This window comes from Schistocerca serialis, chromosome 7 (assembly GCF_023864345.2).
Source record: "Schistocerca serialis cubense isolate TAMUIC-IGC-003099 chromosome 7, iqSchSeri2.2, whole genome shotgun sequence".
Classification (NCBI taxonomy): Eukaryota; Metazoa; Arthropoda; class Insecta; order Orthoptera; family Acrididae; genus Schistocerca; species Schistocerca serialis.
Genome location: NC_064644.1, coordinates 433,505,624 through 433,530,087, shown reverse-complemented (window position 1 = coordinate 433,530,087; position 24,464 = coordinate 433,505,624). Strand labels below are relative to the sequence as shown.

Below are 24,464 nucleotides of genomic sequence, written 5' to 3'. Positions count from 1 at the left end.
GTCTTTCTTTGATTATTTCACTAACACAATCACAAACAAATCTTTTCCCATCATAGTTCAAATGCATTCCATGCTTCGTGTGCAGATTTCCATGCAGCTTGCTTATATCCAGTACATCGCACTTAGTGTATTGAGAACACATTTTCCTTATTTTAATGTTTGTTTTCCGAATTTCTTTGTTTACACACGAATTATAAATCAGATCATGCCTATGAGGAAGTGTGGCAACTACTGTGTTTCTGCATTTATTAGCTTGTAAAAAATTCTGTAGCGTTTTCACGCAAACCTCTGCTTCATTTTTTGCCACATCGTTTGAACCCATTATACAAACGATAAAGTCATTTTCTTGCATTAATTTTGTCTGAGAGTTAATGTCTACAACATTTTTACATCCCGCTCCCGGTTTCACTACACTAGTTACTGCTATGTCGCGATTTTTCTCACGGCATGCTGGATAGATTCCTGCCATGACTGTCTGCTAGTAATAGTACACTACTCTTTTTCCCTGATGATCTGTGTTTGTTGTTGACATTATCTGAAAAAACGCTATTCATTTTCAGTTCACTGTCTTTTTCAAGTTCACGATCATTTGGAGAGTCGTTATCACAGTCACTTGTTTGCAAAACATGATATTTGTTTTTCTCCGAAAATGTGACACTTTTAGCAGACTTTGTTGTTCTTTTTGTAGTTGGAACACTATTTTTGTACGGCACTTTTACCCACTCGGACGATACATTACTTTTGTCTTGCATCACTTCACTTAGTGTTGGCTTCGGTCGCAGATCCCGATTTTCTTTCTTGAGTGAGTCAATATCGCTTCTTAAGGAACTGACTATGAATTGTAAGCTAGCAATTCGTTCTTTTAGCGTTGTTATTTCAGTGTTACAATTCTTACAAACTCCCTTTTTAACAGCATAACTATAACTATTTCTCAAGTTATATATAAAATCAAAGATGAGGTGACTTACCGAACGAAAGTGCTGGCAGGTCGATAGACACACAAACAAACACAAACATACACACAAAATTCAAGCTTTCGCAACAAACTGTTGCCTCATCAGGAAAGAGGGAAGGAGAGGGGAAGACGAAAGGAAGTGGGTTTTAAGGGAGAGGGTAAGGAGTCATTCCAATCCCGGGAGCGGAAAGACTTACCTTAGGGGGAAAAAAGGACAGGTATACACTCGCACACACGCACATATCCATCCACACATACAGACACAAGCAGACATCATTTCCTTCTATTATATTTCTCAAGTTAGATTCACACACTTCTACACTCGCGGCCATCTTCAATTGTGATGGAAAACTGGAATTCAACAGTAGAAAAAGGAGAAAACAAAAAATAGTAGGAGAATATGTCCTGGGAGAAAGGAATGGACAGGAAACCATCTACTAAAATTTTGCACAGAAAATAATGTAATCATTCCCAACAGTTGATTTAAGAATCATGAAAGAAGGTTGTAGACATGTACACACTTGATGACACCATAAGGTTTCCTATAGCCTGTATAATGGCAAGACAAAGAATTTGAAACCATACTTTAAACTGCAAAATAAATCCAGAGGCAGATGTGGACTCTGGCCATAATTGGTTATGAATTTCAGATTAAAAGTGAAAAAAAAAATGGCAAAACTGTGGGAATTTAAGGAAATGGTTCATGGATGAACTGAAAGTGCTGAGGCAGCAGAAGATAGATAAAAGGACAAGGCCTAGTAGAAATCACTGGCTAACACAGAAGGTACGGAATTCAATTGATGAAAGGAGAAGATACAAAGTTAAGCATGTGAAAGAGGATAAGTATATCCAAAAAAAAATGAGATTGCATGCCAGTAGAAAGCAAAGAAGTGAAGACTGAAAAGTGAAAGGAATACAGAAGAGATATACAAATGATACAAACTAGCAGACAACAAACAGGAAGAGGAATTGGGGAAGACCCGAGTTAAAACAAATCCTCTGGAATAAATAAAAATCCCTCTGAATTACTGAAAATCTCAGTCTAGCCACCTATGAGAAAAATTATTCCATCTGCTGTGCAAGATATATGACACAGGCAAAATACCATCAAAATGTAATAATTCCAATTCCAAAAAAAGTATGTGCTGGAAAGTGTGAATACTATCAAACTATCAGTTTAATAAGTCAATGTTGCAAAATACCAACACTAATTATCTAGGTTGGAACTTAAATAGTGGCAACACTGCTGTGGAGACACTATGTAATGGAATCTACAATTGTCGCTGATAGCACACGTTGTTGACATACCTACCTTACCTCTGAGCAAATGGACCCACCCGTCCAATCGAGGGAAAAACAGTCACTTGTGAGCGAGCGCTCTAACGTAACTATGTCACTATGTTTTCGAAACAGGAACAACAGAGTTGGATCAAGATTGAATGTGCCAGAGGTCATGCAGCACGACAATGTCATCGAGGTCTTCAAGAGACGTCTGGGGAATTGACATTGCCGTACAGAACAGTGGCACATTGGATAAAAGCCTTCAACGAAGGTCGGCAAATTGTGACATACTTGCATTGGGCAGGTCATCCTGGCATCTCTGAAGAAGCCGTGCATGCTGTTGCCGCATTAGTGGACAGTGATCGATGCCATACAATTCATGAACTTGCCCACAAAACTGGATTAGCGCATACGATTGTGCTTCGATCCTGAAGGAACACCTGGGCATGCGAAAAATTGCATCACGATGGGTTCCACATGACTTGATGGAAATGCAGAAATAAATGAGTTACAATGCTGCTCAGATGCATTAGGAGCACTATGAGCCCGAAGGAGAGGCTTTCTTATGCCATATCATAACACTGGATGAGACATGGGCCACACTGTACGAGCCAAAACCGAAATGCCAATCCAAACAATGGCATCATTATGGGTCGCTGTGAAAGTCGAAAGTGCGTCAAACCCCAGTATGGTGAAAGTAATGGTGATTCTTGTGTATGATTGTGATGGTGTTATACAAACCCATTACATTTCTCCAGGGCAGACCGTCAATGCACAGTATTACTGTTCGTTTCTGGAGCATCACCTGTGACCAGCTTTGCGAAAGAAACAGCGACACTCTCTGTGCAACCCACCCACCATTTTGCACAACAAAGTGCAGGCGCATACTGTCCAAGCTGTGGCTGCTCTGTTCAGTTGTTGGGACTGGGAAGTACTGCACCATCCACCGTACTCCCTTGACTTAAGTCTTTGTGACTTTGATTTGATTCCGAAGATGAAAGAACTACTTCGTGGCATTCACTTAAGAACTGTTTGAGAGATTCAACAGGCAGTAGACCGCTCCATTTGCACCATCAACAGAACAGGTTCAGCTAATGGTATACTACGCCTTCCACATTTCTGGCAACAGATTCTACACAAGGCTGGTGACTATTTTGAAGGACAGTAACGGGTGCAATCATGTAACTCTTTCATATCGGTTGTGAATACATGGTTGCCACTATTTAAGTTCCAACCCTCTTATTTACATGTGGAAGTCAAACTTGGGGAAGATCAGGTTGGGTTCTCGAGAAATGTAGGAACATGTAAAACAATACTGACCCTGTGACTTTTCTTATTAGATAGTTTAAAGCAAAGCAAACATACAAGGATTTGATGATTTAGGGAAATCTTTTGACAATGTTGATAGGAGTACTCTCTTCGAATCTCTAAAAGTACTATTATCATGTAGTATTCTGCCTAGTGACATGTCTGTGTCTTTGTATGGAGAATTTCTGACACCAATGTTCCCTGTCTTCAGGTTCTTCATTCAGTCTCCTGTATCTCCTTCCACCATACATGTCATTCAGATGTTGAAGTCATCTTCTTCCTGGTCCTGTGGTTTCTTCAATCCTCCCTTTGATGATGACATGTATGAGGCCTGCATGTGTATGCGTGTGTCAATCCATTTGGCCTTCTGCTAAAGAACTGTACTCAGAACAGTTTTCTTCTTTCCTATACTTCTCACTTCATCATCGTTTGCCACCCGATCTGTCCACTTGATCTTATGTATTCTTCTCCAGCACCACATTACACAACTTTCCAAGAATTATTTCTCCATTTTTCTCATGTACAGCACAATGCTCCGGATGTAGCACTTCACCAGTTTCTTGCTTCATTTTAAACTCAACTTGCTAGTCAACAGAGTCCTCTTCTCACTGAATGCAGCTGTGGTCATGGCGATTCTTGCTCGAATTTCATTTGTGCAGTGGGCATCGTCTGTCAGCAAACTTCCCAAGTACTATAGCTGCACCACATTCTCCAGTTCTTGATCGTCGACAGTTATCCTCAGAGCTAACTCCCATTTTTTTTTTAATTTGCATCACTCCTGATTTCTCAATGTTAATTTCCAGTTTCCACCAACTGGTTCACCATATGTTCTCTTTAATTTTTGGCAAGCACTACCAGACCACCTGTTTATTTGATGGTGTTGAGTCGTCATCCTATCCCGAAGTTTCCTCATCTTTCACAGCTTCTCTCGCCAGTCATTCTCCATACAGGTTGAAGAGACTCAGCAATAGACAACACCCTTGTCTGACCCCTCTTCCTATTTCCACACTGTTTGCTTTTCTGTAGTTCTCTTGCATATTTACTCTTCATATCACGTAAGAGTTGAGAATAAGCCTATGGTCTCTCAGCTGATTTCTGTTACCTTAAGGATGTTCATCAATTCTGCCCTGTTGACGCTGTCAAAGGTTTTCTTCCAGTCTATAAAACAAGTGCAAACTTCTTTGTTAACAGCCAAAACTCGTCTCTGGTTTCTTTTCCTTTCCTAAATCCAGAATGATCCTCTGTCATTACTTCTTTAATTTTGTGTTCCAGTCATCTGTTAAGTATTCTTGCAATCGTCTTCACCAAGTGTGAGATCGTACTAATTATTCTGTAATCACAACTTCACTTGGCTTACTGTTCCTCTGCAAAAGCGACCACTGTGACATCTAAAAAGTCCTTGCACCATCCTCCAGTTTTGTAGATTTTGCTGATGTGTTGTGCAGCACTTTCAAACTACCATTTCCCATTTCTTTCAGTAAATCTACCAGTATTTCATTGTCTCCTGTGGCTTTCCTCCTCTTCATGTCCTTAATTGCCTTCTTTACGTCTGTTGCCAATATGCTGGGCCCTTTTTTGTCTCCATTAATCGCCTCCTCTGTTGGTTGGTTGGTTTAAAAGAGGGGGGTAGGGACCAAATTATGAGGTCATCAGTCCCTTGTTCCCAATAAAACAATGCCACAAGTATGAGAATAAAACAGACGACACATATAACGCAAAACGGAAAGAAAGTAAAAACCACAAGAATGAAGGAAAGGCAACAAACACTAAAAAGAACAAAGGAGGACAAGAAAAATTGCAGTGGCTGGCCGACTACGATAATAACAAGGAAATGCCAGCCACTCTGCAAAATGTTAAAACCTCCAGCCTAAAAGCACTAGGGTGGATGACACAGAGGGACAAAGGATATGTGCTAAAACTTATATCAAATGATAAAAACCACCCTCATGAATAAAACATAAAACTAAATCTGCCAATGAGGCATTGTCAGATAAAATGAGCGGCAACAAGTGCGATAACCCAAGATATCGTCGCTGGGCAGTCAAAGTGGGACAGTGCACCAGAATATGGGCCACTGTCAACCGGGCACCGCACCGACACTGAGGCCGGTCTTCACAGCACAAGAGGTAACTATGGGTTGCCCAAGCGTGGCCAATGCAGAGCCGGCAGAGGACAACTGATTCCCAGTGAGAGGTCTGCATAGAAGACTTCCACACATTCGTAGTCTCCTTAATGACACACAGTTTGTTGTGCGTACTGTTATGCCATTCTGTCTCCAGAAGCCGAAAAACCCTGCAGCGTAAGTCAGAACGAAGATCAGGTTCAGAGATATCCATCTCCGGAAGCGGTTTCTGCGCAACCTGTTTGGCCATACTGTAGGCAAGTTTGTTGCCTGGGATGCCAATGTGTCCTGGGGTCCACACAAACACCACTGAATGACAGACCAGTACAGGGCATAGATGGACTCCTGGATGGACGCCACCAAAGGAAGCAAGGGTAGCACTGGTCAATAGCTTGTAGGCTGCTCAATGAGTCAGTACACAGAAGAAATGATTCCTCGGGGCATGAACAGATATACTGAAGTGCACGAGATATGGCCACCAGCTCTGCAGTGAATACACTGCAGCCATCGGGCAAGGAATGCTGTTCAATACGGCCTCTGTGGACAAAGGCAAAGCCAACATAACCATCAACCATCGAGCCATCAGCGCAAACCACTTCAGAGCCCTGGAACACTTCAAGAATCAGGGGAAGTGACAGCGGAGAGCCACAGGGTTAACAGAGTCCTTAGGGCCACGCAAAAGGTCAAGACGAAGCTTCAGCCTACAGCTACACCATGGAGGTATACATGAATGGACCTCGAGGAGAGGTGGTGAAGGGAACGACTCCAGTTCAGACAGAAGCAGTCGCACGCAAACCGCAATCATTAGCCCTGACCTGGGCCGCCTATGCAGGAGGTATCTGCCGTGGTTGGGAAAAGAAGATGGTAATTAGGATGTTCAGGAGAGCTATGAATGTGTGCAACATAACTGGCAAGCAGTTGTGCATGTCTGGTGTTCAATGAAGGGACTCCAGCCTCCACCAGTACGCTTGTCACTGGACTCACCCTAAAAGCTCCTGCCACTACTCCAACTCCGCAATGGTGCAATGGGTCGAGCAAACACAATGCTGAGGGTGCTACCGAACCATAAATCACACTCCCATAGTCAAGGCGGGATTGCACAAGGGCTCTGTAGAGCTGCAGCAGCGTGGAGCGATCTGCACTCCAGTTGGTGTTGCTCACGCAGCGGAGAGCATAGAGGTGCTGCCAACACTTCCATTTAAGCTGAGGAAGATGAAGAAGCCAAGTCAAACAAGTGTCAAAAACCAGACCTAAGAATCAATATGTCTCTACTACAGTGAGTGGATCATCATTAAGGTAAAGTGCTGGTTCCGAATGAACAGTACGATGCTGACAGAAATGCATGCCATACATCTACATGTCTTCATGGCGGAAAACTGGAAGCCGTGGGCTAGAGCCCACAACTGCGCCTTGTGGATGGCTCCCTGTAGGTGACGCTCAGCAGCACCAGTATTGGAGCAGCACTACGAAATGCAGAAGTCATCTGCATACAGAGAAGGTCAGACAGAAGGCCCGACAGTTGCTGCTAAACTGTTAATGGCCACTGAAAAGAGAGAGACATTCAATACAGAGCCCTGCGGTACTCCATTCTCCTGGACATGGATGGAACATGGAAGGCACCAACTTGGATACCGAAAGTATGGAGCGACAGGAAGTTTTGGATAAAACTGGGAGCAGGCCCCAGAGAGCTCACTCGTGCAATACAGCAAGGATATGATGTCGCCAGGTTGGTCGTATGCTTTACGTAAGTCAAAAAAGATGGCAACTAGGTGTTGATGTCTGGAAAAGGCTGTTTGGATGGCAGATTCGAGGGACAGAAGATTATCAGTGGTAAAGTGACCATGGCAGAAGGCGCTCTGACATGGAGCCAGTAGGCCACGTGACTCCAGGGCCCAACCCAATATTCGACACACAATATATTCCAGCAGCTTACAAAGAACGTTGGTGAGGCTGATGGGCTGATAGCTATCCACATCAAGTGGGTTTTTACTGGGTTTGAGCACTGGAATGATGGTGCTCTCCCGCCATTGCACCAGATCCAATTGAAGATGATGAGGATTGTCGTTTGTAGTCTGATGAGAGATGTTTAATCATCTGGCTGTGGATACGATCAGGCCCAGGAGCTGTGTCGGGGCAATGTGCAAGGGCACTGAGGAGCTCCCACTCTGTAAATGGGGCGTTATAGGATTCACTGTGGTGTGTAGTGAATGAGAAGACTTTTGCATCCAGCCGCCATTTGAAAGTGCAAAAGGGTGGGGGGGGGGGGGGGGGGGAGGGGGGGGGCATTCTCCAACACAGAGGCTCAAGCAAAGTGCTCGGCAATCGCGTTTGCGTTGGTACATAACTCGCCATTTATGGTAACACCGGGGACAGCTGTTGGGGCCTGGTACGCGAAAAGACGTTTGATCTCTGCCCAGACTTGAGAAGGTGATGTACGGCACCCAATGGTCGAGACATATCTCTCCCAACACTCCTGCTTCCGACGTTTGATACGTTGGTGAAAGCCGACACACAGCCATTTAAAGGCTAATAGGTGCTCTAGAGAAGGGTGCCGCTTATGCTGCTGTAGAGCTCGCCGACGCTCCTTAACTGCTTCACCGACTTCCGGCGAGCACCAAGGGACTGCTTTACTCCTTGGGCACCTTAAAGCGCGAGGGATGGCGTTTTCTGCCGCAGAAACAATTGTGCTAGTCGCCTGCTCAACCACCACATCGATGTTACCGTATGGGGGAGATTAAGCAGTGACAGCAGAGGTGAAAGTTCCCCAATCCACCTTGTTCAAAGCCCATCTGGGCAGGCGTCCATGTGCCCGATGCTGGGGCAGTTACAGGAAGATGGGGAAGTTGTCACTACCACAAAGGTCGTCATGTGCTCTCCAGTGGTTAGATGGAAGAAGTCCTGGGCTGCAAATTGATACATCAATGGCCGAGTAACTCCCATGAGCCACACTGAAATGTGTGGCGGCCCCAGTATTTAAGAGGCAGAGGTTGAATTGCGACAGTAAAGTTCCGACATCTCTGCCTCGGCCATTAAGCATGGTGCCACCCCACAAGGGGTTGTGGGAATTAATAGCTCCGAAAAGTAGGAAAGGTTTAGGGAGTTGATCAATCAGTGCAGTTAATACATTTGGGGGGTACTGCACCATCTGGAAAAAGATATACATTGCAGACAGTTATTTCCTATGCTGTCCTCATTCTCACAGCCACAGCTTCAAGGGGGGTTTGAAGCGGCACAGTGTCACTACAGACTGAGTTTAGGACATAAACGCAAACTCCACCTGACACTCGATTATAGTCACTACAGTTCCTGTTATATCCCTTACAGCCGCGATGGGCAGAGGTCCGCATCGCTGGAAACCACGTTTCCTGGAGGGCAATGCAGATAGCAGGTGTAAAGCTTAAGAGTTTCCGTAGCTCAGCCAGGTGATGGAAAAAGGCGCCGCAATTCCACTGCAGGATGACGTCATTGTGAGACATGGAAGGCATAGAACCTTCAATGAGACACTTTACGCCTCAGAGTCACCTGCTGCTACCAACTTATTGCGTGAGCAGTCTATATCCATTTTGTCTGAGGGTGTGGTGAGAGCTAGGTCCTCAGCAGATGCCATAATCTCCACCCCATCTTCAGACATAGAGCTTGTAGGTAGCGGTGGTGTGGCTGCCACTGCAATTTCCTTGGTCTTAGGGGTTTTCTTTTTGGATTTCTCTCGCTGCTCCTTGGGTTTCCCTGGCTGGGAGGACTTCACTGGTTCAGACTCCGGGACTGAAGATGAGCATGAAGCCCTATGACCAGCTGCTTTTGGGCTCTTCAGCCACTGGCGTGCGTCATTTTTCCCACGAGCAGAAACCTTGGAGGAAGGGAGTGACCCAAGGGACCCCTTCGTAGCGAGAGAAGCCAAAGGAGACTTACGCTTCTCCAGTTTAGAAGAGGGGGACGGACGTCCCCGATGGTTGGGGGAGGGGAGGGGGGGGGGCGGGGGGCTTGCTCCCAAAGTAGGTGGTGCAGGAGCAACAGAGACGGAAGTGCCCCCAACCATCAAGGGGGCAGGTGTAGTCTTCTGGCTCTGAGAGGTGACAGGTTGGCAGAGCTGATGGTGCCACAATTATTGTTGTAGCGGTGGTGTAAGACAATGTCATACGTACAGGATGCAAGTGTTCAAATTTTCTCTTAACCTCAGTGTAGGTCAGTCAGTCCATGGTCTTGTACTCCATGATTTTCCTTTCTTTCTGGAGAATCCTGCAGTCTGGTAAGCAAGGCGAATGGTGCTCACCGCAGTTGATTCAGATGGGAGGTGGGGCACATGGAGTATTGGGGTGTGACGGGCGTCCACAACCTTGACATGTGACGGTGGAAGTACAGTGGTAAGACATATGGCCGAACTTCCTGTTCTTAAGGAGCCCACACTGTGGTTCTGGTAAAAAAAAATTGATTTTTGGTTTTCATCATATTTCGATAGATTTAGGTTTTATGTAAGTACTCTTAAAAGGGTTTTGCTGAAAAAATTTTGTTTTCGAGCATTTAAAGAGCATTTTCCTACCACGTTTGTTTATGTGCCGCACCCACTCTTCTGTCGCCCACTTTCCTGTCACCCACTTTTCTGCATATATTTTAGACCTTTATATCCCCTACATTGCACATTAGGGATTTGTTTTTTACTCTCGAGTGTGTTGGCTATCCTTGGAATGCAACGGTCGGTATTCTTTTGTTTCTCCTGTTTGTAAACAACACGCTTTCAAACACGTGGTTAGTTTTGTTCAAGTGTGATTACGAGTAGTTGTTATAGAAAACTTGCAGGTATACTATGGACAGGCAATTAGGAGAAATAAAGAAAATCTGGAGGCAATGAAGAGAGATGTTTGGGCCATATTCTTCCATAAGCCCTCCACTGATCATAAGCCACGTCATGGACTGTGTCCATCACGAGAAAATTCGTAGTGCAAATACAATAGGGCTCAGGCAACTGGAGATTCTTATTCTCACCAGCATTCTCTTCCTGCTGCTGTTATTATGGCAAATAAACCTGTTTTCAGAGACTTGGCTCATCCTGACCTTCTCAGGAAATGTCTGCATGGGCAGACACAGAACCCAAATGAATGTTTCAACAGCATAATTTGGAACCGCCTTCCTAAAACTGTATTTGTAGGCATGCATACAATGAAACTAGGAGTTCATGATGCTGTTATTACATTCAGTGGTGGTAATATTGGAAAGTGTTGGGTACTGAAAAAGCTGGGAATTAATCCTGCTGAAAATATGATCACTGGGCTGCAACACTGCAATAAAATGAGGATAGCCGATGCAGACAGGTCTGCGTCTAATATGGCCAAGAACGCAAGGCAAACATCCAGGAAGGTGAAAAAGAAGCTGGAAGACCTGCTAGAGACCAAGGAAGGGCCATCATATGCAGCAGGACAGTTTTAATTAACTGTAAGTAACAAATTTCAAAAGTTTCCCGCAAACTAAAATTTTCAGTACATATGCCCCATAATATCAGAAACTATCATAGATAAATGAATGAAATTTTCAGAGACTCTCCATAACATAAAAAGTCACCTCTGGTACTACATTCATTAATATTCGCCCATTAGGAAGTTCACAAAAAAATATTTTCTGCAGAAAAAACTTAATATTTTTTGTTAATAAATTTAAAGAAGTATTTCTTAAAAACTACAAAATGGATAAAGTAGATTTTAGTACAGTTGACTCTATTAGCATCATGTAACATGCAGTCAAAATAATGTCTTGCATCAATAGTTTTTTTCAGAAATGGGTCAAATACTTGCCTAAATTAACATGGGTTAGATAGGCAGGATGTGGTCCCTTTAATGCACTGCATCGGGGGAGGAATATAGGTCTTTACATCACATCGGTAGACCATCAGCTTGACCTTCTCGGGCAACGTATCACCCTCGAAGGCCAAGATGAAGGCACTGGTGGCAACCTGATTATCCTTCGGATCCCGGTGGACACGCAAGACGAAATGTACTCTTCGCTGTTCTAAATTGGCATGCAGCTCATCATCAGACTGCAAAAGAAGGGCCCTGTGATATATGATATCCTGGACCATATTTAAGCTCTTATGGGGCATGTCCTCTACATGCTCAACAAAAACTGAGGCTTCATCATCATGAAAGATTCCCCATCAGCTCTCGAAGATACAAGGTACTAGGGCAAATAAGATCCTCTGCCATCCTTAGCCTGACGTTCCTCCCATGGTGTGGCCAGGGAGGGGAACGATTTGCAGTTGTACTTCTGTGTGTTGAATTGAGCTCGTGATTGCTTAGAGACTGCTGGTGTTTCACCTCCAGGACATGATGGACTATGCTTCATCGCGTATCATCCACCCTGATGCCACCCACTCCGACCAGGAGCCCTCCCCACAGGTGCCACCCAGCCACAGCAAAGGCCACCTGGCAGGATGGCCATAGCAGGGAGTCCCGATGCCCCAGGAGGATGGGCATCTACCCCTTGGCATACGTGGGGAGTTGACAGTGCAGGCATCAGCAGAGCGATCCCTGTGTAGTCAGGGGGCTACAGCCAACAGGGTACATGGCAGCTCCATCACAGCGGACTGGCTAGCATGTTGGATATCAGGTGCAAAGAAGTCCATGGTCATCGTCATGCAGAAATCGACACTGCACCGTGCATGGTAGAAAACGCACCCAGGAAGGTGTCCTCACCCAAGAGATGGAGAATGGGCAGGACTGCAATGTGACAAAGAGAAAGTGGGCTAAAGATCTCAATGCACAATGGACACAATGCACCTTGTGAGCTGCCCTTCCCTAATTGGCTCGCTCTTTGAGAAAATTTTGAAGAATGGAGGTCAAACCCTACAGAGGACCATCACAAAGGCCGAAATGTGTGAAACTCCTTTTAGTCGCCTCGTACAACAGGCAGGAATACCTCGGGCCTATTCTAACCCCTGGACCAGCAGGGGTGGATGCAGGAGCAGCATAGGGTCTGACAAGAATATTGCAGGGATTGGGAGGGCGACAGAAAGCTATTCTAGGTTTGGTGGGCAAAATTTCAGACAAAATGGATCTCATTTCAGGGCACGATTTTAGTAAGTCATAGCCCTGTCGAAGTAACTGATTAACAAATTCCAGGCCACGATAATACTGAGTCACCAATGGTGTGCTCCAAAGCTGTTTTGTGGGTGCATCGGCAGTACCTGGATTGGACATGATGGCCTGGGAAATTTGCTGTTTTACTAGGGTGGTGGGGCAATTACATGCAGTAAAGGCTGAGGTGAGAATGGCGGTGTATTGCTGTAAACAGTCTGCATTCGAGCAAATACGTCTGCCTCAGATACCAAGGCTGTATGGAAGTGAACGTTTGATATGGAAAGGATCACAAATGTCAAAATGTAAGTACTGTTGTTTGTTGGTAGGTTTAATGTGGATGGAAGTAGTTGCTGGCCTTCAGTGAGTACGAGATCAACATCAAGGAAAGTGGCATGGGATTCGGAATAGGAACATGTGAAATTTAATTGGGAGAAGGTATTCAGAGATTACAGGAATTTTAGTAGGTCAGCCTCACCATTAATCCATATGGTAAAGATGTCATCAATGTGCCTAAACCAAACCAGTGGCTAAAGACTTATGGATCCCAGGAGAGCCCCTTCCAAGTGACCCATGAAAAGGTTGGCATAGGAAGGAGCCAACATGGTTCTCTTCTGTAGCTGAATAGCTATCTATCCTCACACACAGAGATTATATTTTGTGCAAGAAATACGAATTTCTGTTTTGGTGGAAACTTATCTTCATACCAGTGCAAATTACTTAGTGAATGCTATATGTACTTCTTTAGTAAGATAGTTCAAGAGCACTCTATGGGCACACACAACATCTGAAAGTGAAAACAAGGACTCCTGGTGGTAATTTCACTTTTGGGGGAAAAAATAATACTGAACTAGATGTGAGATGTGAAGTGGCTATAGCAGTGTCTAGATTTGGACTAAAGAAATGTTTGTGCTTTTTGCCAAATCAGGTATACCTTTAGCTGCTTCTGGACACATTTAAAAATTCTAGGGAGCCGTACATCTGCATATAAATTTAATGTGATGATGAGGCTATGTATCCACTTGATGCAAGGAAAGTGTATGCCATTATGTGGCCCACACCAATTGCATTCTCCTATTTGGATGGATAAGCATCAGTGACAAAGATCCACATACATTTATATGAGTATCAAAGATGTACTTAGAATGTCTCCAGTTAAGATATCTATTGTAATTATGTAAGACAACCAGTAGACTTTATTCCACAGAAGTATTAACAAGGTGAACACAGTATTTAAGTAACTTTCAGCACGAACCAATTACATACAGAAAGAGCTGTAACAATACACGTAGAGAACTGAGGTTGAGGTCAAGCATAGCTCTGCGAGCCTTAAATAGACTGGGGCCTGCGGTGGGCTCTGACGTGATTCCCCCCCCCCCCCCCCCCCACACACACACACACACACACATGAGGCGGATGACACAGCATTGCTACATGCATGGACTTTTGAAAGTACACGCTTGCATCACTGCAATACCGGGTATTGATTATGACCTGATAACTGAACCAATAAACATACATTAATAAAAATCCAAACACTGAACTGTCCATTTCATGGCTTAATGGTTTTAGCAATTTTTCTTCGATCTGTTCTTCTGTTTCAGTACACCTTCTTCTTTTAGTGGAAATGGAAATATATGTCTCGATTGAAGCACTTTGATTTAGTACATAGTTTCTGTCTTGGCAGTTACAGATTCATCTATGCTGCCAATTTGGCAGGAGAAAGATTAACAATAAATACATTTGTATAAATCCATTTAAGTGTACGCCTCAAAATATCTGTTGGTGCTCTTTGTCTGTAGAGCTACTTATAAACACATTAAGCTTTCTAACAGACTTTATGCGTGCGTGCTCACACGCACACACACAAAGGGTGTTTTAGGGAAATAGTAAATATTTAAGTGGGATAGACACCAACTGGAAGTGCAGCACAGAAATTAAAACAAGGACAGCAATGGCAAAAGAGGCATTTTATAAGAAAAGGAGAATTTTCTGCAGCAGTCTGGACAGAGGACTGAGGAAAAGACTCACAAAATGTTTTGCATGGAGTATTCTTCTGTATGACACTGAAACAGGGACTTTGAGGAAGGAAGACAGAGAAAGGCTGGAGGCTTTTAAGATGAAGAGCTACTGAGAAGAGTGGGAGAGAAAAGACAGTTAATAGATGTAATGCAAAGAAGAAAAAGAAATTGGATTGGGCATCTATTAAGAAAGAATGACGGACTGATAAAAACAGTTTTAGAAGGTTCTGTAGAAGGGAAAAGGGAATGACGAAGGAAAAGATTTCAGATACTAGATGACATGATGGACGGTACAACATACAGCAGCCTTAAGAAGAAAGCGATGGATCACAGGAAATGGAGAGGCAAAGGACCTGCTAATATAGCAGAAAACTGATGATGATGAAATATTTTAAGAGGTTGTAGTATAGTCAATGAAATACTCCATAGAAAATGTGTCCAGTTTTTATAGGTTACAGACACAAAGCTGTAGACGTAACCTAAACAACTACTCACTGAAGGCGGTAAGCAAAGGCAAATGATTAACTTCAAAGTATATTTTAATAAATTTCATCTCCAACTTCACTGTACTTTTGAGTTCTCATGTCAACAGTCCACTCTTCTGAGGTCACCTTGATGGGCAGCACTATTCATAATACAATCAGTTCATCTCGTGTTTACTTTATCTTTGTAGACTTAGTCTTTCACGCATCCCCAAAGGCACTGTGGGGTGTTTTAAGAGAATATAACAACACAATGGCCCAATCAGTTGTTCATCTATCACACATACCACACTACACATTTATAGAGAAAGTCTGCTTGAAAATGTGTCTCCACAAATGCATGTGGGTTTTCATTGGCTCAACAATGTGAATTATAAGTGTTATTGATACTATGTGCCTTCACCAGTGAGAAGTATTAATGGAATTACTCAGCACTTTTCAATTAGCCAATAACAAAACTTCAGCTGTCTACTTCTTGAAGGTGTTGAATCCACTGTAAATTATAGACACAGGCTGTGAACATGTAATATCTGCCATCTTCTTGTATGTGGAACCCTGATATACCTGTAGAAATACTGGGTGCACTTGTTGAAGTGTTACTTTCTACCAACTGAATAATGTTTTCGGTTTCATCCGCACACCGTTCATGTACACGTTTAAATGAAATATTTCCGCTGGGCACTGCACAAGTCTCATGAAGTTTAATGAAATCACAAGTAAACACGCCTACATATGGTACTCTGTGGTTAGGAAATCATTCCGCCTTTTCTCCACAAACAGCAGAAGTATTTCCATTACAATACCCCCACACAAATATCGTTTCGGCACTTTGTCAACCTTAGTTGGAACAAGCCCCGATTTACAACTATGGTTGTTAACCGCAGAGGGTGTGTTTGGTCCGCAAGAGCTATTTTATTTCACTCAAGTCCGCCGGTAAACCAGTGAGGAACTCCCTATCCGCCACCTGGGACGCGCCATGTAGGAGTATCACCTCTCCTCCTACTATGACTCTCCCTTTCTTCTTTTAATTCCCTGCCCCTCTCCAAACTGCCAACACAGTCTCCCCATGCTGCAGCTAGCAGCCCTAGTCAGTACCCAGCAAGTACCTGCACACTCTAATCAGCAGCAAACCCATCCTTACCCTTCTATCTCTCACACTACCAACCCCATGCTTCTCCCTTACGCCAACTTTCCACCCCAGCTAGTTTGCTGCTTTTGTTGCATTCAGTCGCAGTCAGGTCTTAGCGCCCTTCTTCATCTGATGAATAACTTCATCCGAAAGGCGAACATTTGTAGTATTCATTACCCTTTCCATACTGATGTTCTTCCTTCCTGGGTTTCCATTGCTAGTAAGCTTTTTCGTAATTTCAATAGTTTTAGTATTTTCAGAAAAAACACTTTTCAAAGAAGAATATGCAAATCACTGTAAAATTCAACAAACCTTCTGCTCTGTACAATGTTAAAAGTGTACTGTAACACAAAGTGTCAAATGTGCCTGCTGACGTTAATAAAATGACCAAGTCATATGTTTACTCATTGCCTTCTATGATAGTACTGTAGATAACTGGAGCAAATGCACATGTTGGGAACTTTGGTTTACTAGCCCTACAAACACATCTGCCAACCAGCCATACTTTGGTTAAATGATCACCCCTCACTTTCTCCAGTGAACCTCAGATTTTCTCGTTCTATATGTTGGAGAAAATGGGAGGGAGCACACTACTTGGAAATGTGACCAATTCACCAATTAACTATATCTACTGAATGGCTCTGTTGTTCAGGGTAGACTAGTATGGGAATGGCTTTATCCAGTCTTCCGACTGCAGACTAGAAAAACACGTAACAGCTTGCATCATATAGTTTTCTAAACTTCCAGAAGAGTTAGTGATACAGGTACCAATGACACAAACCTACCTATTTCAATATAAATATCACAGCTTTAGTGGCAGCCTTAGTGCTGTTGTCCAAGCAAAACATAAATATTGATGGCCAGACAAGTATTTGAGCTGTTGTTGTCCTGAATGTGAGTCCAGTACTTACTAATCACAGACTAACTCCTCGGTAAACGTAGAAACATGTAAGGCAATACTGACTCTATGACTTTTCTTAGAAGGCAGATTAAAGAAAGATAAATATATATCTATAAAATTTCGACATTTAGAGAAAGCTTTTGACCATATTGATACAAATATTCTATTTCAAACTGTGAAAGAAAGAGAGAGAAAATATAGGGAGCAAAAAAGTTATCTACAAATCGTACAAAAAGCAGATGGCAGTTATAAAGAGTCAAAGGACAATAAAGGGAAGCAGTTGCTGAGAAGAGAGTGAGATGAGGTTGTAGCCTGTCCCACAATGTTATTCAATCTGTACATTGGATAAGCAGCAGAACATACAAAGGAGAGGTTTGTAAAGGGAATTGTTCAGAGAGAAGAAATAAAAACTTGGAGGTTTCCCGACAACTTTGTAATTCTGTCAGAGACTTGAAAGAGCAGTTGAATGGAATGATTAGTTTCTTGAAAAGAGGTTATAAGATGAACATCAACTAAAGTAAAGCAAGTATAATATAATGTAGTAGAGTTAAATCAGGCAGTGCTGAGGGTGTTAGACTGGGAAATGAGACACTGAAAGTAGTACATAAATTTTGTTGTTTGGGCAGCAAAAGAAGTGGCAAAATGGCTGCAGCAGAAAATCGATAGCACGCACACTGGGAACAGCTATAAAAACATTTCGTGAAAAGAGATATTGTTTTTACATCAAGAAGAAATTTAAATGTTATGAAGTGTTTTCTGAATGTATTGTGGAGAAGTGTAACACAAAAAGACAATATAAACCCTTGAACTGTGGTGCTTCAGGATAATGCTGAAGATAAAAAATGTTGTTTGTAAAAATAAGAGGTGGTATGAATCAAACTAAGGAAAGAAGAAATTCAACTAAAAGAAAGGATTGGTTGATGGCACCTATCTGAGGCTGTAAGGGATTGGCAATTTGGTATGGAGGAAGTGTGGTGGGTAATAATTGTAGGAGGAGAGCAAAACTTGAACACAGCAACCAGTTTCAAATGGATTTAAAAGGCTGCAGAAGTTAAACAGAGATGAAGAGACTTGCACAAGATATACTACCCTGGAGAGCACATCAAACCGGTCTCTGGACCCACAACAACACCTACAACAATATATAGCTGACACTATATTAACTTATCTAGAATTTCACAAAATGCATACAGAACAGCATAACCAAGAACTCTTATTTTGGAAAAAAACCTACCTATTCAATTTGAAAACAAAAATTTCACACCTGCATCTTGCTGATTAAGAATGTTATGAAAACACATTGACAACTATCTTATTAGCCCACTGTGAGTACTCACCAAGGTGATAATAGATTATCAAAATCTTTGTATATTATCTGAACTGAAAGAGGTGTCTTACCCGAAGTATGGGATCTGGGAAAACGACGTTATCCTCGAACTATGGAGATCAGCTCTTTGAAATTCCCATGCTTCAATCCAGGAAATCAAAAGACTGTAATTAAAATATCGCAAAGCTCTGCCTTTCAAAACACCTGCTTTGTGACCAGCGATACAGTGCAAGAATTATTTTTGCATGACTACCACAACTTGTAGCAATTTCAACCTGTTTATTTTATTCCAGCCTTGGTCTACCTCCACAATTTTTAAAACCCCCACATCACTCCACTACCAAATTCATTATTCTATGGTGCTCCAAGCTGTGTCCATGAACTTAATCCATCTTTTAGTCAAGCTGAGCCATAAATTTCTCTCTGGTTTCATTCAGTAACTCTTCATTAGTTATCTGATCTAAGCATCCAATTTATGGGTCAACTGAAGAACGGGATACAACCCACCGTTTTTGACCAATTACGTCATAGTTTACTCATAGATATTAATGTCTTTATTTTTGAGCCATAGATAATAAATCAGTTATCTTCTTTTGTCACTTGTATTAATTTAAACCATTTGTTCATTCCAATTCATTTGGTACTTTTTTTCTTAGTGAATTTGAGATATTTTGGAAGAATTGTTTTTCATTCTGGACAAATTTTACTTTTTGGTTTTAATTTGTATGAACGGATTTATCTATTCCTATGAATATGGAAGACTTGAAACAGGGTTCATCAACTGCAGCAGAGAATACAAATTTTACAGTTGTTGCTTTTTTTTCCCTTTACTGGCACTATTATTACTACGATATTTTTCAGTCGATGCTAGTGCTATCGAAGGCAAAAAGACAGACACATGAAAAAAATTTATCCTAGAATACTAGTGTTAGCAAAGATGAAAAAAGTGATATATGTAACACAGAAATCCTAGACCTCAGATGAACTACGAAGATAGTATCCTGTTCTTTAGTTGACCTATATAGATCAACTGAAGTAATGGATACAAAAGTTATGTATGTCACTATTTTTTGCCTTTGCTAGCATTAGCATCATCTTCTTCAGTTGATCTAGATAGATCAACTGAAGTATGGGATATGAATTTTACGTATGTTTGTCTTTTTGCCTTTGATAATATTTCTGTCAACTGAAGAATAGGATGCTAGTAGTTCCGGAGGCGGAAAAAGCAACACCCGTAAAATTTGAACCCCGTACTTCAGTTGATCCTCATAGGTCAACTTACAAACAGGATACTACTGCTAATGAAGGTGAAAAATCCGACATATGTTAAATTTGTATCCTGTACTGCAGTTCACCTATACAGATCAGCAGAAGTTCGGTATACAACTCGTACATGTCAAGTGAGGTTTTCCATGTTAAATGTTACTTCTGCCCTCTTTTTTCCTTCTTTATTTTTTGCACTACTATCCTATTCTTCAGTTGAGCTATACAGGCCAACTGAAGAATACGATGCTAGGACTCATAGAAGCGATATACTTAATATTACGTTCGAAATATGAATGTGTGTGTTATAAGTCTACCATCTGTTCTCTTTGTCCTGCATTCTTATGTTTCTCAACAGTCATCTTTGCTGTTAATTGTACGCAATGCATCACCTGCGGTAACTTCTGACATCCTTGGTCAAAGCCGATGGGTTGTATCCCATTCTTCAGTAATCCCCAATTTATGACCCCCCCTCCTTTAGCAACAGGTTTCAAAAGCTTCTATTTTCTCCCAGTCTGCATTATTTATCATCCATAGTTCACTTTTATACATTGCTACACTCCATACAAATACTTCCAGAAAAGACTTCCTAAACTTAAATTGAATGTTACAATATCTCTCTTTTCCAAATAAAAATTTTCTTGCTGAGTTACTATGTGTCTGCATTTTATATCTTCTTTTCTGCGGCCATCAGTTACTTTGCTGTTCAAACTGCAAACTTTGTCTACTACTTTCAGAAGCAGTTTTAATTTTTGTGGATATGAAATTTCCTGCCTAATGTATGCAACCAACTTGTTATGGAGTCCTGCATCAGAGTATGAAACTACATTCTGAACCCCATAAAGGGATGTACACCCTGTATGAAAATTATTTTTTACTTCTAGTTCTGTTTTTGTGAGCTACATTGTTCATAATAAATTCACACTTTTTATTAACCATGAATACCGGTACCATTAGAGAGTTTATGTATAGGCACAGAAGTGAGAGTCAAGAGGTTCCTACAAGATGTTTGATTATCAACTTAACATTACATTCTTAACGCATGCTGCTGTAGAATAAATGCTATTTTTACCATAGTTGCATTTGTTTCTCAGATAATGCTAGAGCAGAGTACTGAGTGAAATAATCTTATATCCAAATCAACACAATGAGAGAGATTTCTAAGTGCAAAGCAGGCAGAACTGAACTTCTTGGTTAACTTACCCAAGTTTAGATGTCACCTCAGTTTACTAGCCATCTGAATGCAAATACCTACTGATATCTAGGCCTACTTTAAGGTAATGTAATGTTATGTCTTTTGATTTGTTTATAACTGCATATCATGAGATTCTGTACAACTGAGGATCTGAATCTGAACAGGCACTATGTTTAACAGGATCCCAGTGTTTTTTTTAAGGCATTTCAGTCTACTGGCAAAATGAGGGGGAAACCTGATATTGAAAAATAAATGTACAATCGATGCAGGCAGAGCACACTTTAGAAAAGGTGTACTCCACAGTGAAATGACGTGAGGTAGTCCGCATTGATCGACCGAAAACCATAGCCACGTGTAGAAACACATCGCTTTCTACTATCCCATACTGAAATTCCAATAATCCGCACACAGTAAAATGATGTAAGCTACATTTCTAGACTGATGGCCTATATGACTGGTCTTCTCTGTAGTACACCATGGGCGATAGAGAAAGACATTAACCGATATAAGACTAACTCTTTTCTAATCAAGAATTTCGAAAGTTTAAAAATAATGTTTCTGTAGTATGCACAACTTAAATGGGTGCGAAAATGGTGTTTCCAACAGTTAAAGAGTAAAACAACCTCACTCACCTGATAAATTTAGTAATATATCACAACAACCGGGATCTACACTGAATATTTCTTATAAAACACATTATCCACTAGTTCTCTGTTTCTCGTCTCTTCTAGTAACTGTTTTATATCTGAGTCTTATTTCTTTCAAATGATACATAAAAACGTGGTATCTTTAACAATACGTAAGACTCTGACGAATCGCTTATTCTGCCCAGCCACTATCACCTTGTGTTATCACTAACAGGCTTCATTCCTTATATTCACTCATTAAACATGAAGGGAAAACGTGTCAACAGTTACTCCTGTTCCAGAAGTTAGCGCCATAAAATTTAACTGACAGCTTTCACTGCACTATTGGACTGTCATTTCAACTCGTACACGTCGTGCTTCTTGACTGGTCGAGTTATTTGACACATGTAACATCACACACCTAACATCTGCTTTCACTTTCGCTTCCACTTCCAACACCCACAACAATTCCGTCGGAAGTTCAGGGCTTATCGTGCATTACGAAATCTCTGTGCAGCGATAACGTTAATGTAATAAATTTGTAGGTGATAAAAATGAGTATCAGTCGGTGCCGGTAAAAGAGAAAAATTGTCAATAAACGAAGATTAAACGGTACTATGATGAATGAAGGTTACATGGATGTCTAATTTCTTTTTGTATTCGCGAAAATACGAGCTGTGTTGAAACAGTATTTCAATATACTTGTAGCCGCAGCTTCGAGAAACATTGATGAATTTCGAAAAGACGCACAACCGTCCAGTAAAGTGATTTTTCCGCTCGAGACTAACTGCTTCTTTCATTAACATGGAAACATATTTAAAAGCTGTCGTAATTGCTACTGCAGCCGTTTCGCGCGTTTGCGCTAGAGCTAAATCCACTCCAGTGATCTCTCGTATTGTACCGAATGTCATTGTCTTAATGTCTTTCTTTGGTTAACAATAAACAAACACATTGACCGCCGTCTTTGCGAGTCAGTAAATCACTTCAGAGAGATTAAAAATTATCTCGGAATGGGTAAGATATTCCTTAAAGTTGGCTTTTTACCTGGGCCTGTTCATGAAACACATAAACAATTAAAGCAAAGGCTGTTCCAAAATTGTGGCAGCATGTTATTTTGAACGGAAGTCAGATGTAGAAATAAGATCTTGCTGTTTATGTTGTACAGGGTATTTTCACCGAAATGCCCTATTTTCAGTTTGCTCGCAGCTCAAACTTAAATGAAATAGACTTATGGCCTTTTGAAAAATGAGCCTAATGCCACGTTAAAAAAAAAATCACATCAAACCACAACACTTTAAAACGTTTGCGGTGACATGAAGAATGTCTGACCTGTCTTCGGTTTCCATCCAGGTGCCGAAACATGTCCAGAGGGATGATACCAATGACTTCCAAAATCCGAGTACGGAGGTCATGAAGGTCCAACGCTGCAGTGACGAACACCCTGCACTTCACGTAGCCTATGAACCCAGTTGTGGGCTGCCAGAAGAACGTGGAGGCCTATTCATGGGTCCATCACATCCAAGCCAGCACCTTGGAAACATTCAATTCAGTGTTTTCCAAACATCCGTCAGCGAGGTGGACCACCATTTTGTCGTTAAGATTTCTTCAACCTGCGGAACAGCAAATATCTCCTACATAGTGACAGTCTCATCCGCAAACAATAATGGTCCAGTTATCTTTTCACACACGAGGCTACACCAAATGTTCACTTTTGGGCGATCTCATACGTTTTCCTTCACACTGTATGGATTCTGTGACCACCAAATGTTAACGCTATGCTTACACTTGCCAAAATGCAGGATTCCAATCAGTTCAGTTAAGCATTTCAGAAGCAAATTCCTATTGCCATATAACCTGGAGAATCTATTAATGGATTTAACCTTGCATACCACAGCACCATTCTCCTGAACTCACACCATTTTCGTTCGGCCAGAGAACAATGAAACAAATGTACCAGATGTTGACAAAAACTAGGCAGCAATGTAGGTGTAACTGGCCCAAAAAATGGTGCATTTTGATGTGGACGTACTGTATATTCATGACTGGGCAGGTTGTATTAACAGCAACCACAGATGTTTTCAAATGATGCAGTTATCTGTTATGAAATGCTGCCAGAGAAGCTCCACAAATATTCAGTGAGATATTAAAAAGTTTTCAAAAATCCACAAATATTCAGTGAGATATTAAAAAGATTTCAAAGTGTTGGAAGGATTTGCAACTTGCTTTAAATTCCTGTAATGTAAAATTGTGCACGTAACAAATGGAAGAAAACCTAGTATCCTGTCACTATAACATCAGTATGTCACAGGTGGAATCAGTGAACACATGCAAATATCAGGGTGTAACAGTTTGTAGGTGAACGAAATGAAACACTGGTAGAACACCAGCAAAATGCATTTAGTCTTCAAAGGAGATTACTTGTAAATGACTACTCATATAAGTGAGATCTATATCTAATAGGACAACTAAAGGATACTGAGCATATCTCAAGAAGGGCAGTACCCATGGTCACAGTCCGCAGCTCGTGGTCGTGCGGTAGCGTTCTCGCTTCCCGCGCACGGGTTCGATTCCCGGCGGGGTAAGGGATTTTCTCTGCCTCGTGATGACCGGGTGTTGTGTGATGTTCTTAGGTTAGTTAGGTTTAAGTAGTTCTGAGTTCTAGGGGACTGATGACCATAGATGTTAAGTCCCATAGTGCTCAGAGCCATTTGGACCATGGTCACAGTTTTGTTTGATCCATGGCTGATTGCCATGGAGATGCTGAAAAACCTGAATTGGTATACCTTTGAACAG

At 41.8% G+C, this 24,464-nt stretch overlaps 1 protein-coding gene across 1 annotated transcript in view; it reads right to left on the bottom strand.

Moving 5' to 3' along the window:
* Positions 1 to 22,154, bottom strand: part of LOC126412077 (N-acetylgalactosaminyltransferase 6) — a 154,622-nt gene extending 132,468 nt beyond the window's left edge. The window contains exon 1 of the mRNA XM_050081481.1: positions 21,678 to 22,154. The gene's annotated coding sequence lies outside the window, so the exon portion shown is untranslated. The remainder of the gene's footprint in view (positions 1 to 21,677) is intronic.
* Between the last annotated feature and the right edge of the window lie 2,310 nt (positions 22,155 to 24,464).